This window comes from Monodelphis domestica, chromosome 4 (assembly GCF_027887165.1).
Source record: "Monodelphis domestica isolate mMonDom1 chromosome 4, mMonDom1.pri, whole genome shotgun sequence".
Taxonomy (NCBI): Eukaryota; Metazoa; Chordata; class Mammalia; order Didelphimorphia; family Didelphidae; genus Monodelphis; species Monodelphis domestica.
The window spans coordinates 190,947,117-190,959,743 of NC_077230.1; the positions used below are offsets into that span (position 1 = coordinate 190,947,117).

The window sequence follows — 12,627 nt, forward strand, 5'->3', positions numbered from 1 at the left end:
CTTTACAAGTGATAGTACTGGTGAGAACCCCATAATATAGAAATTAGAAGAACCAAGAAGTCAGAGACCCCTGGAGAACTTAAGAAATAATAATAATGACATTATCCACCATCCCTCCCATCCCCCCACACACAGGGAGAAGAGTCTGACACTAGCACAAAGCTATCTTTTTAAAAATAAGCTGCTAAAAATTAAAAATTTTAAAAATGAGTAAGCAAATAAGAAAGAACTCAACCAGAGATAGCTACTTTGGAAATAAAGATCAGTGTTCAAATTCAGAAGGCAATAAAGTTAAAACATCCACTTCCAAAACTTCAAAGAAAAATGTAAAATGCCCAAAAGCCCCCCAAAAAGTTCTTGGAAGAGTTTTTAAAAGATTTTAAAAGCCAAATGAGAGGTTGAGGAAAATGGAGGTGGGGGTGGAATACAGAAAATTAAGAAAATTATTAAAGAACAACCAGTTGGAAAAAGAGTTCTAAAAACTCACTGATGAAAATAACATTAAAAATTAGAATTGGACAAAGGGAAGCTGATAACTTCTTACAACTACAAGAAATAATAAAACTAAATTAAAAAATAGACAAAAATATCAAGAACTTGGAGAAGGATGAGATAGGTACTTGAGTAGCAGTGAGTTGGCTAATGAAAATATGGCAGAAGGAGTGAAGGGAATCTTACCTGGGACCAGATATAGTAAAAAACTGAGGCATCTCTTAATTAGAAAAGTGAGGTCTCAGCATGAGTTTTGGGAGGTCTGGTTTCTGGTTCAGGAAATAATGTGTTTATGAAAAGATGGCCAGCAAATTAAGTGATAAGTTGTTCATTTGGAAAAGGACCAACAAAATCACTATGTGATGTTTTGATTTGCACATGAATTGGATTGAAATGAGGTTGAATTGCACAAAGTTCTCAGTCTCACTCAGTCAAAGAAATCTAGTGACAAGATAAAAATGATTGCCCAGGATGCAGTGGATCACTTTGATATCTTTAATGTCTAACCAAGCTCTAAGCACTCTATAGTACCTTCTTCAGCTGCCTTTCATGACTGTTGGAGTAAATTGTTCTCATCCACCTGTTCAGCCAGGAGTCATCTTCCCACACTTTGGATAGACATCCTCCCAAGCTTATTAATGGGTTCGAGGTCTGTTAGTTACCCCCAACATGGGTTAGCCTGTCTTGGTTTTATTTATTAGGGTGTGGCCTCTGTGTGTACTACAGCTTCTTGGAGCCATAGGTGAGAGTCAAGTGCCAGGTAGATACCAACGATGGATGAACAACCCTGAAAAGGGCTTAGCAAGCCCTCATACTGGAGGTGCTAATCATCCCTGAATACCCCATATACTGCAAAATGACAAATACGTCCCCTTAAAATATGCACATAGTCATGGGCCAATAGCATCTTTTCCCTAAAAACTCCAGCTACTGGGGCTAATAAACACTTCTCTGAACTGAGTCTCCTATCATTTCCCCAGAAGAAACATATAGTTCTAGTGACTTCAATAAAACAAAAATTTTTTGAATCCCTTACCTTCCGTCTTGGAGTCAATACTGTGTATTGGTTTCAAGGCAGAAGAGTGGTAAGGGATAGGCAATGGGGGTTAAGAGATTTGCCCAGGGTCACACAGATGGGAAGTGTCTGAGGCCAGATTTGAACCTAGGACCTCCTGTCTCTAGGCCTGGCTCTCAATCTACTGAGCTACCCAGCTGCCCCCTTCAATCAAATTTTCAAGACTTTCAGAGACCAAAGAAAAGCGTAAACTACTTTATATGATCATAGACTTAGAGTTAAAAGGAACTTTATATTTTCTCCAACTCTCTTGTTTTTTTTTTATGAGGAAACTGGGGCTCAAAGAGACTATCACTTGCTTAAGATCGTATAGATAGTAAGCATTAGAGATGGGATTTGAAGTCTCACTCTGACTAAAGTCATCCTCTGACTAAAATTCTGTGTACTTCAGTTATTTACAAGCTCAATCAAATTTCCAGGGATGCAGAGAGTCTTACAGGGCTACTTTCATTATAAACCTCTGACATATTTCACACTTGAAATATTTATGTTTTAAGGATAATTATGCTGTCTGCATTGCAAGTAAAAATTCATATTTCTTATAGAAATTCATAATTCTGAAATTATTTTTAAAAGAACCTAGACTTTCTAGCCCTCTAAGTCTCCTTCACTCCTATATTAAATCTTCCTTTAAAGGTAGAAATAGTTATGTGGTTTAACCCCGTGAAGTTCTATCCCATTTAAGCCCTTTAGATTTCATCTTTCTAAGTAACCTGAAGAACTGGATCAGGAGTTAAGGGAAGTAATGGACTATTGGGCTGGCATGGTCTCTGTGGAAAGTACTTTCCTTTTAAAAAGTATTTTTAACCTTCCAAAGACCTTTCATGTGTTTTTCTTATACTCCTAACATCCACGTCAGATATAGTATTATTATGACCATTTTACAGATGTGAACAGTAAGACAAGAACAGTGAACTAGCCAGCTACTTAGTGGCAGAGTTGAGACAAGAACAGGTTTCTGACTTTCAGTCCAGAGTTCTTTCTGTTAGACCACAGCCCCTCTGGGATGTATGGTCCTGTATTTTTGCCAGCTATCACCTTGATTCTTTTCCCCTTTCATTAAAAGAATAACTGAGTTTTTCCCATGGTATAGTGAAAAGAGCACCAATTCTGAACTTATAGAACTTGGGTTCGTACAACTATATATCCTTGGTCATGTCATTTAACAACCTTGCAATTCACTTCTTTCATATATAAAACAATGGGGTTTAATTAGATGGTCTTTAAGGTCCTTTCAAACTCTTGCTTTACAATCCTATGGATGAGGGGGGGACAGTTAATTGAGAGCCAAGCTTAGAGACAGGAGGTCCTGGGTCCAAATCTGGCCTCAGACACATTTTAACCGTGTGACCCTGGGCAAGTCACTTAACCTCCATTGTCTAGTTCTTACCACTCTTCTGCCTTGGAACCAATACACAGTACTGATTCTAAGGTGGAAGGTAAGGGTTTTTTTTTTTTTAAATAGTCCAGTGAATCCATTTCTTTCCTTAGTGTTCAATTCCATGTGGGAAAAGTGGTTTCTAATATCAAAAATGTTTATAAAAATCAGGGAGCAAGGGAAGACCCTCAAATTTCTTTATGCTTTACAAGAAAATGTCAGCATCTAAAAACATGCCCAGAGTCATAGAAATAGACTATATAATTTAATGCTTTATAGATTTAAATGATCAAATTATTGATAAATCATTTGAATAAATTAGACTCTCCATAGTCACTTGTTGAAGCACTTAAAATTTCCTTTCCTGCCTATCAGAAATTCATTAACAAACAAGATTGCTTTGTATGTTTCCAAAATCGTTTGTCTAATCCTCTTAAGCACATTGAACCACTAAGCAGTGGAGGGGAGTGTTTGATCAGTCTCAATGAGCATGATCATGTATTACACTTAAGAAGCAGTTTTATCTTAGCTATAGAAGGATGAAAATCTGGAGAAGTGTCTTCAGACCACCATCTTTAAGATTTTTGATTTTCAAAGTTAACTGTGAGAAAGTAACTAGAATTGAGGGACTCTTTAAATCTCAGGCTGTGAAATAGTTAATGGAGCTCACTGTTTCCAAACTTTCTCCTTTACAATTCATCCTTGATTCCCCTCAAAGACAGATCTGACCATGTCTCTCCCCTTCAAAAAATCTTCAGTGGCTCCCTAGTGTCTCTAAACAAAATATAAAAATCTCAGCTTGGCAGCCAAAATCTGCCTTCTACCTGTCCTTTATGGATTTATGTCATAATGCTCCCTTATGCACCATGTTCTAGTCAAATTTACTCCTAGATACTCCTTTCTCTTTAACATTCCATTTCCAAATTCTTTCTTCTTCTCCACCTCCTAGAATCCTTAGCTAGCCCCTCCTACATGAAGCCTTTTCTGATTTCTCTTTTCTCTCCCAATTGTTGGTGCTTTTTACCTCTCCAAATTAATTCATGTTACTTTGAATTTACTGTTTTTACTTAAATGTGTACACCTTTTATTCTTCCACCCCTCTCAACAGAATATACATGTAAATGTATACAAAAATCTCTGTATACAACTCTGTCTGCAAAAAATAGTATGCCTAAGTAAAGTCAGTAACTTTTTGTGTACATACCCAGCATCTAGAACATTAGCCTAAAATATGGTAGGCATGTAAACATTTTTGTTGGATTGAATATACAGTCAATCAGTAAACATTTATTAAGTGCCTACTATTTGCCAATGCACTGTACAAGGAAAAGAAAGCCACAAAACCCAAAACAAACCAATAAAAATGTGCAAATAAGTCCTTGCCTCCGTGAGTTCAATCATTCATTTAGAGGTGTGTGTGTGTGGGGGCGGGGTATGATATAAATAAATAAAATTGAATTTCTGTGTTCCATTCAGCATATTTTTCCCCTTTGTAGATGGTCCTTTAGCTACTACCATACCTTGCTATAACTCTGCCATTATTTCCTAATGCTTTCCCTCATGCTCCATGTTCTAATCAAACTGACTTCCTAGCTAGCCCTTTTTACATAACATTCAATTTCCAAATTTCCTGTTTTCTCTCTCTTAGAAGGAAGAGAAGGCTGTTAGAGAAGGTTTGTCTTTCTGCTATATGCTTTTGTAAATGGCTGGTTCTCAAATTTGATTAGGAAAAAAAAAGAATTTTCAACTTTTGGTCAAACACTGCTTTCCTTTCAGTAGGTAGAATTAAAGCCAAATTCCTAAATTCATTCATCTTTGCTTGGAGGTTATTACTATTCCTAGAAATCGCATAATATTCTGAAGTGGAAGAATGATGAGTCATAGTACAATATACATGGAAGCCCGTTTCAATATGTTACAGTCAGATCTGTCATATAAAGAAAAATTTAAGTTTCTTCTATTCAAAACTCCTCCAAGGGGTTTTTGACCCCTTGGACAGGAAGCCATTGTTGTGTGCCACTGACTGAGATTCATTGAAATATCTACTCCTTGGAAATCTTTGGTTTCTAAGAATAGTGCTATTTCATATAAGTTCCCCTCTTCTGATATTTAGAGCAGATCCATGTATTACCATTGGTAGGAACCTTAGAGATCTTTGGTGCAAATTTCTTACTTTTTTGTAGATGAAGAAATAGAGGGTCGGAGAGACAAAATGATTTATCTACATTCATTTGCAAAATCTCTTATCATAGAGTTTTTTAGCTTAAAGGCCACCTTGAAAGTGTGACTAATGTACCTTGGACATGATGGACACTTACTAAATGGCTGTGAAATTAAATTGAGTTTTCTAGTCCGATTGTCTCACCTTTCAGGTGAAAAAAACTCAGTAGAGACAGGTAAATGGGTCTTGTTGATGAACACAGCTGATGAACACAGCTAATATTAGAGGCAGACGTCAAGGCCAAGTCTCTTTCTGCTCTTCCTTGCTGTCTAGAATGAGAGAATAAGATTGCTGCATGGTGAAGCAGGAAAGTAGTGTGGGTGCCCAGCGTTCCTAAGTGACTTTATCCATGTTTGTGTTGTCTCCCTCCATTAGAATATGAAGTCTTTAAGGCAGGGACTTTCTTTGTATCCACAACAAGAATTTTAACAACTGTTTTTTGTTGTTTGATGATGTTTGTATGCCTTGAAGTTTTCCATGCCCTTTTGTGCTTCAAGAGAGCCAAGAAAGTGTTTGGATAATTCTTACTGAACTAATGTTGTTGAATAGAATACCAGTTAAGAATAAATCAACAAACATTTTATAAGCCCCTGCTATGTGCCAGGTACTGTGCTAAGCACTGGAGTTTGGGTGTCTTTTTGGTGTTTCAGAGTTTTGCTATATTTAACTCCAAAAGAAAGCTAGTATGAGATGGAGGATCTGGGATTGGTGTACCTTGTTTCTAGCATTACTTGTAGAATTATGGTTCCCAGGACCTCACCTAGAGTCCAGCTTTGGGTCAACTGTAGAAGAAATGGAATGAGTGAATAGAATGCTTAATATGGAGTCTTCTTTCCTCAGGGGAGATTCCCTCTGGGATAGGAATTAATTCTCAGCCAGCCCTTGATGGGTTTAACTTGTAGTTACTGTTCTGATCCTAGCCTAGGTCTGGGATACTTGTGATGATAATGGGTGCAAAGAGAAATCAAAAGCCTGGGTCTTAGTGTATTTGCATGTAGGATCAAGATGAATCAAATTCAATTCAACAAACATTAAGTGCCTGCTATGGCAAGCATACATACATCTTCTGGATGATGCAAAGATGAATTTATTAAAACCTTGGCAAACTCATAGATCTGCCTCAAGTTTGTTATTTTATTCCACTGTGTTTTCCCTGTAAAGCATAGTAATAAGCCTTTTAGAATGGTCCTGTGATGTTTTCTGGGATCTAGGCAAGGAAGAAAAGAGTCCTCTCTTTATCCTTTATTTCAGACTGAACTGGATTCAAGAAAAATCCAGAGAATGCAGGTGGTTAGAAGGACACACTAGCAATCCAAAGAGGGAGTGTATGGCAATTACCTCAGACAAGCTTAATTCTAACTCAGGATCACTAGGTAGAATCATTGGGGGGGGGGGGGGCAGCACCAGATAACTCTTACTCCCTCCCCTGTGGGGCAATACACTGGCAAAAAGTCCAAAGAAATCCCATTGCTCCACAGACCAATACTACTCTGTAGCAGATGTGGGTAAGGCTTGGGAGAATAGTCCAACCCTCAAGCAATATTCCAGTCTTATCTTAGGGATTCCTGGGTGGAATCACATGTAAACCTCTTTAGGCAGATTAGAACACACTCTGTTATTTTAAATGTCCTTTATATAAGGTGTCCTTTGGCGTAGTCTGCCCTCCATACGTGCTTGGATGACATCCTTCATGAAATCTTTTTGATGAACAGTTAGTAGTACATAATATTTCAAAAGTAATCTTAATCGTTAATCTAGTAATCCTGTTATTAAGAATATACCTAGAGAGTGTTGTCAGAAGGGGAAAAAGCAATAGGTTCAATGATATCTATAGTATTATTCTTTGTTGTTGAAGAAGTAGAAACAGCTAGCATGTCTGTAATTGGGGAAATAAACGAATACATTTTTATCTATATAATGGGAATATCATTAAGATGGAGAAGTATGAGGAATATAAGCTGGAAAATAATGCAAAGTGAAGAAAACAAAGAGGAAGAGAAGCCTGAAAAAGCATTGTGTCAAGCATTGTGGGTGCTGGTTGCTGGGAAGGAAAAGACAAAGTGCTAACCAGTCCTAACCCTCCAGGAACTGATATTGCAGTATTGGGTAGGATGCCCAGTAATAAAGAAATGCAAAATATGCACAGAGGACATTCAAAGGAATTTCTGAGGGAGAACACTTCATGTTAGGATAGGCTCCTTGTAGGGGGCAGTATGTGAGCCTTTAAAGGCTTTGAATGGGGAATAGGAATTCTAAAAATGGAAGGAGGGGGAGGAGGGCATGGGGGCCAGTGGCTGTGTAGAAGCTGTGTGCATTAATTACAATGATATAAAAGGGAAAAGGTATATATGTATGTAAATAAAAAGATGAAGCAGGTAGGTGGCACAGGGCTTAAAAGCAATTAACTTGGAATTAAGACAGCTAGGTAGCAAAGTAGATAGAGTACTGGACTTGGAATCAGGAAAACTCATCTTCTTGAGTTCAAATCTGTCCTCAGACACTTATGAGCTGTGTGAGCCTGGGCAAGTCACAACCCTGTATACCTCAGTTTCCTCATCTATAAAATGAGCTGGAGAAGGAAATGGCAAACACTCCAGGATCTTTCCCAAGCAAACCACAAATGTGGTTGTGAAGAGTTCCACACAACTGAAAAACTCAGCAACAATAGAATTGGGAAAATCTGAGTTCAAATCCCTCCCCAGATGCTTTGTTAGCAATGTGACCCCAGACAAATCTTTTCACCTCTTCCTGCCTGATTTTTGTAAAATGGGGATAATAATAGCACCTACCTCACAAAACCATGATATGTATGTTCCCTATGTAGGGGTGTGTGTGTGTGTGTGTGTGTGTGTAAAACAAGAAGAAAATTAAACAGGGTAACAGTGGCAAATTATGAACATTCTATATTATGTCATTCATGTCTTCAAATATTAACAAATGTAATGTGCATTTAATTAGTTTTGTTGATGTTCACAATAAACCACTAAAAACAACTCTATCCTGGGAACCCTGGAGACTCTAAAGGCAGTGAGGTAGCTCCCTGGATTTAGTGATGGACTTGGAGTCAGGCAAACCTGGATTTGGATGCAGTCTCAGACATTTACTTGCTATGTGACACTTTCCTCAACTATACAATGGGGACAATCCTAGCACCTACATCCAAGGATTGTCGCAAAGATCAAATTAGATATTTGTGAGGGGCTTAGCACAATGCCTGGCACAGAGTAGGTTCTTAGGTTCTTAATAGATGCTCATTCCCTTCCTTCTAGTTCCTCTTTACTAACTCTCAGCCATCATCTCACTTCTGGGGGTTCCAATAGGGTTTGAGGGAGGTGTTTGCCCAGTGAAACTATACCCCCAGCTAAGTGTTTTAAATCAAAGTTTTCAAAAGTTAACTTTCACACACCAAAAAAGAATGCTAAACCAGAAGATCCCAATACATTTTGTTGCCAAAGCACAGGCTATGTATTGATGAGACTTCTGAAATGTCTTGTTGGGTTTGGGGGTGGGGAAGAAAAGAACTGTTTACTGTTGAGATTTCCTTTCATGAGATAGCGGGCAGAGGGCTAGATTTGGAGCCAGAGCCTTTGGGTTTCAGACTCCAGCTGTGTTTCTTATGACCTGTATAATCTTAGCCGAGTCACTCTCATTCTTTCTAGGTGTTGTTGCTCAGTTGTTTCATTCATGTCTGACTCTTTGTGACTCCATTTGGGATTTTCTTGGCAAAGATACTGGAGTTGTTTACCATTTCCATCTCCTGCACATTTGATATATTTATAGGACATGGAGGCAAACAGGGTTAAGTGGTTTGCCCAAAGTCACACAGCTAGTAAGTGTCTGATGCTGGATTTGACTCATGTCTTCTGACTTCAGGCCTGGTACCCTATCCAGTGAGTCACCTAGATGCCTAATTGGCAGGTTTCTCATATGTAAATTGAAGGAGTTGGATTAGATCACTCAGCCAATTCATTAATTTTGTGCTAAGAGGGCAAAAGCAAACAAGAAGTAGTCCCTGCTCCTTTTCAAGGAGCTCACATTTTCTTGGGGGAAATATATATATATATATATCAGTATATACAAAATAGATATAAGATGATGGGGATAAAAGATATTTTCTGGATAAATTGGGGAAGGCAATGGAGAAAGTGGTATTGAGCTGATTCTTGAATGAAATTAGGGATTCCAAGAAGCAAAGGTGATAGGGTAAGGTGTTCCAGGTATGGGGGACTGCCAGTGCAAAAGCATAAAGACAGCATATAGAACATTTATGTGGCAAACAGAAAGAAGACCACTTTGCTTGGACCATAGAGTTCCTGGGTGTTCCAAAGCATTCATGGTCTCCAAAAATCTCTAAATGGCCCCCAAAATGCCTTTTAGCTTTAAAATGACAATTTTAAATCTTGTACTAATGCATGGAGAGAAGAGAGAGAGAGAGAGAGAGAGAGAGAGAGAGAGAGAGAGAGAGAGAGATGGAAATATTGATGCAGATGGTTATAGATCATAATATTTAGATTTACTGATACCAAGTTCTAGTCTTCTATCTTATTTAATCAATCTACCTAATCTTTATAGAATACCCTCAAAGAGATGGTAAGAAGGTGTGGGCATTTTATCTGGGCTAGCTTCTGGGACCATGCTGGCTTTGAGGAACTGTGATAAGAATCTATCATTGGGGAGAAGAAGAGGAGTAGATATTTGACCTAGAGGATGGAAGAGAAGAATACACTGGAGTTAAGTTCACATCCTAGCCCCAAATGTTTATGCTTTATTTGTCTACTATGGATTGACTTTCAAATTCTCTGCTTCCTATGACCAGGGAGTTGAATAGGAGCACCAAGAATACTGTGATGAACAAGGACAGGAGAGAGGGGGAATATTCCTGAACTGGACAGTATTCACCTAACATGCATTGATAGGCATTTGTTGGGAAGATCACTTGGAGATCCACCCCGTATTCTTTATAGGGAGAAGCAGGAGAAGGAGAGATACACTCCTTTTATTCTTTTCATCCACTCTCTTGTTTTCCCATTTGAAAGTAGGACAGAGGGGAAGCAAATCATGCTATTTCTTTTCACTGTTCCTCACTCCCTTTTGCAACTATAGACTTCCTGACTGCTTTTTAGAATCATCTAAGTTTTTAACTATTCTGAGTTTTTGTAGGACACTATATTAAAAACTAGGCAGATTTGAACCTATAGGCCAATATTCCTTAGTTGGATGACTGAGATGTGATTGGATAGGAGGGAGAAGAAACCCAAAAGGGAAGCCAATTAAATTACTGACCATTTGTAAATCCAAATTGCAACTGCCAGAGAAAATTACAGCTTTAGGTTGGAACTACCTAGGTTAATTGAGATAAGAGAGCATTAGAGGGAGAAAGGGAAAAACTGGGAGGAGGAAGTGGGGTGCACAGGTTCCCTTAAAGAAGTGATTGAATAAAGGAAATACGACAAGAATAACCATTTAGAGGACTGGGTTTGAAATGAAAGTCATGCCTTTGAGGGTGACTAAACTGTTGGAAAGACTGGACAGGAGGGGGGAGAATGAGTTGTTCAAAACAGAAGCTCTTTCCCAACCTGAGATAATTGATGCCTTGAGAAACACACTTTATAGATGGATGTTTTCATTCCTTAGTAATGGTGATTACACATTGGTGTTTTTGAGCCTCTACTAATTGTTTATATTTGTCATTTAATTCATACTACTTTCTTTATCTTTTATGTTATTTCTAATTTAAATTTTTTTTTTTTTTGCCTAGGATATAGTAAGATATGGAGAGATCTATGAGATTTGGATTTTCTTATCTATCTGTTTATATAACTTTGTGCTGGGTTAGGACTATGTTTTATTTCTTTATCCAAATTCCATTGTATAGATTATGGAAATATTGTGAATATTTTTCAGCCTATGTCACAATTTTAAGACTTGTTTGAAAGTTTTTCTTTTTACTTCTTTTACTACAAACTCATTGAGTTTTCTTTTAAGAAAGGGAATGGCAATAATTTGGACTCTAGTAGTTTGGAATCTGAAGTAGTTCAGACATTTTGGACTGAAGTTCATATTATTCCTATTTTGGCAAGGAGGAAGGGGTGAGAAGAGCTAGCTATGCAAATGAATGTCATAAATAAGGAAAAAGCTTAGCCTACTTAGGAGTAAATGGGAACATGCTGTTTTCAGGCTCTGAGAAAACTACTTTAGCAACTTCACTTGGACATAAGCAATGAAGATGCTAATTTTTATTATCCAGTAAAGACTTTATATGATTTTTCAATACTTAGTGACCTAATTTCTCCTTTGTTATCATCAGATATGTTGCTATTTGCTTTTAGTGTAATAAAACTATTTTTTCTAAAAAAAAGTTATATTCTGCTTAACTGATTTCTTCTCATTCACTATACTTATCCATTTATAAATTCATTCATTTAATAAACATTTATTAAGCACCTACTATGTGCTAGTCACTGTGCTAAATGCTAGGAATACAAGAAGAGGCAAAAGATAGTCCCTGCCCTCAGAGCTTACAATCTAATGGAAACGACATGCAAACAAATATATAAAAAGCAAGATATGTGCAAAATAAATAAAAATAATTAAAAGAGGGAAAGTACTAGAATTAAGAGGGGCTGGGTAAGGTTTCCTATAGAAGACAGGATTTTAGTTGGGATATATATAAGCTGGGTAGTGTAGTGGTTAGAATTCTGGGCCTGGAATTAGGGAACTTATCTTCTTGAGTTCAAATCTGGCATCAGACACTTACTAGCTGTGTGACCCTAAGAAAATAATTTAACTCTTTACCTCAGGTCCTCCTCTTTAAATTGAGCTGGAAGAGGAAATGGCAAACTTCTCTAGTACCCTTGCTAAGAAAACCCCAAACTTCATTGCAAAAAGCCAGATATGACCCAAATGACTAAACAGCAACAGATCTATATCTTCAACTAAGAGAATATGTAATATAAAAATAAGTATTTTATATATAATGGAATGAGGAGATATATATGTGATTTACACATTATATAACATATATGTCTCTTCATATTCTTAAGATACATTATATCATAGAAAGATGGGGATGGATGAGAAGAGACTGAATAGATTTGGAAATAAGAGAATCAATTGAGGAGTGTCATTGAAGCCAAGTAAGGAGAGAGTGACAAAGAGAAAAGTGCATCATGCCATGTCATAGTAATGTCAAGGAGAACGAGTCCTGAGGAAAGGCCTTTAACAAATAAGAAGTTATTAGTGACTTTCTGAGCTAGCAGTTTAAGCAGTATCAGTATCAGAAACCAGACTACAAGTAATTAGAAAGTAAGTAGCTGGTTGAATGGCTTTTTTTCTTGGGAGTTTAACAGTGAATGCAATCAGAATGATTGTTTAATAACCTGAAGGAATTGAAGGATTAAGGAAAGTGATTTCTATTCCTTCCTTCCTTCCTTCCTTCCTTCCTTCCTTCCTTCCTTCCTT

General features: G+C 37.4%; 1 protein-coding gene across 24 annotated transcripts in view; it reads left to right on the forward strand.

Annotated features, from left to right (window-relative positions):
* The window catches only part of OSBPL6 (oxysterol binding protein like 6), a 280,006-nt gene that overhangs the window by 33,442 nt on the left and 233,937 nt on the right, over window positions 1-12,627 (forward strand). The gene's annotated exons all lie outside the window — the stretch shown is intronic.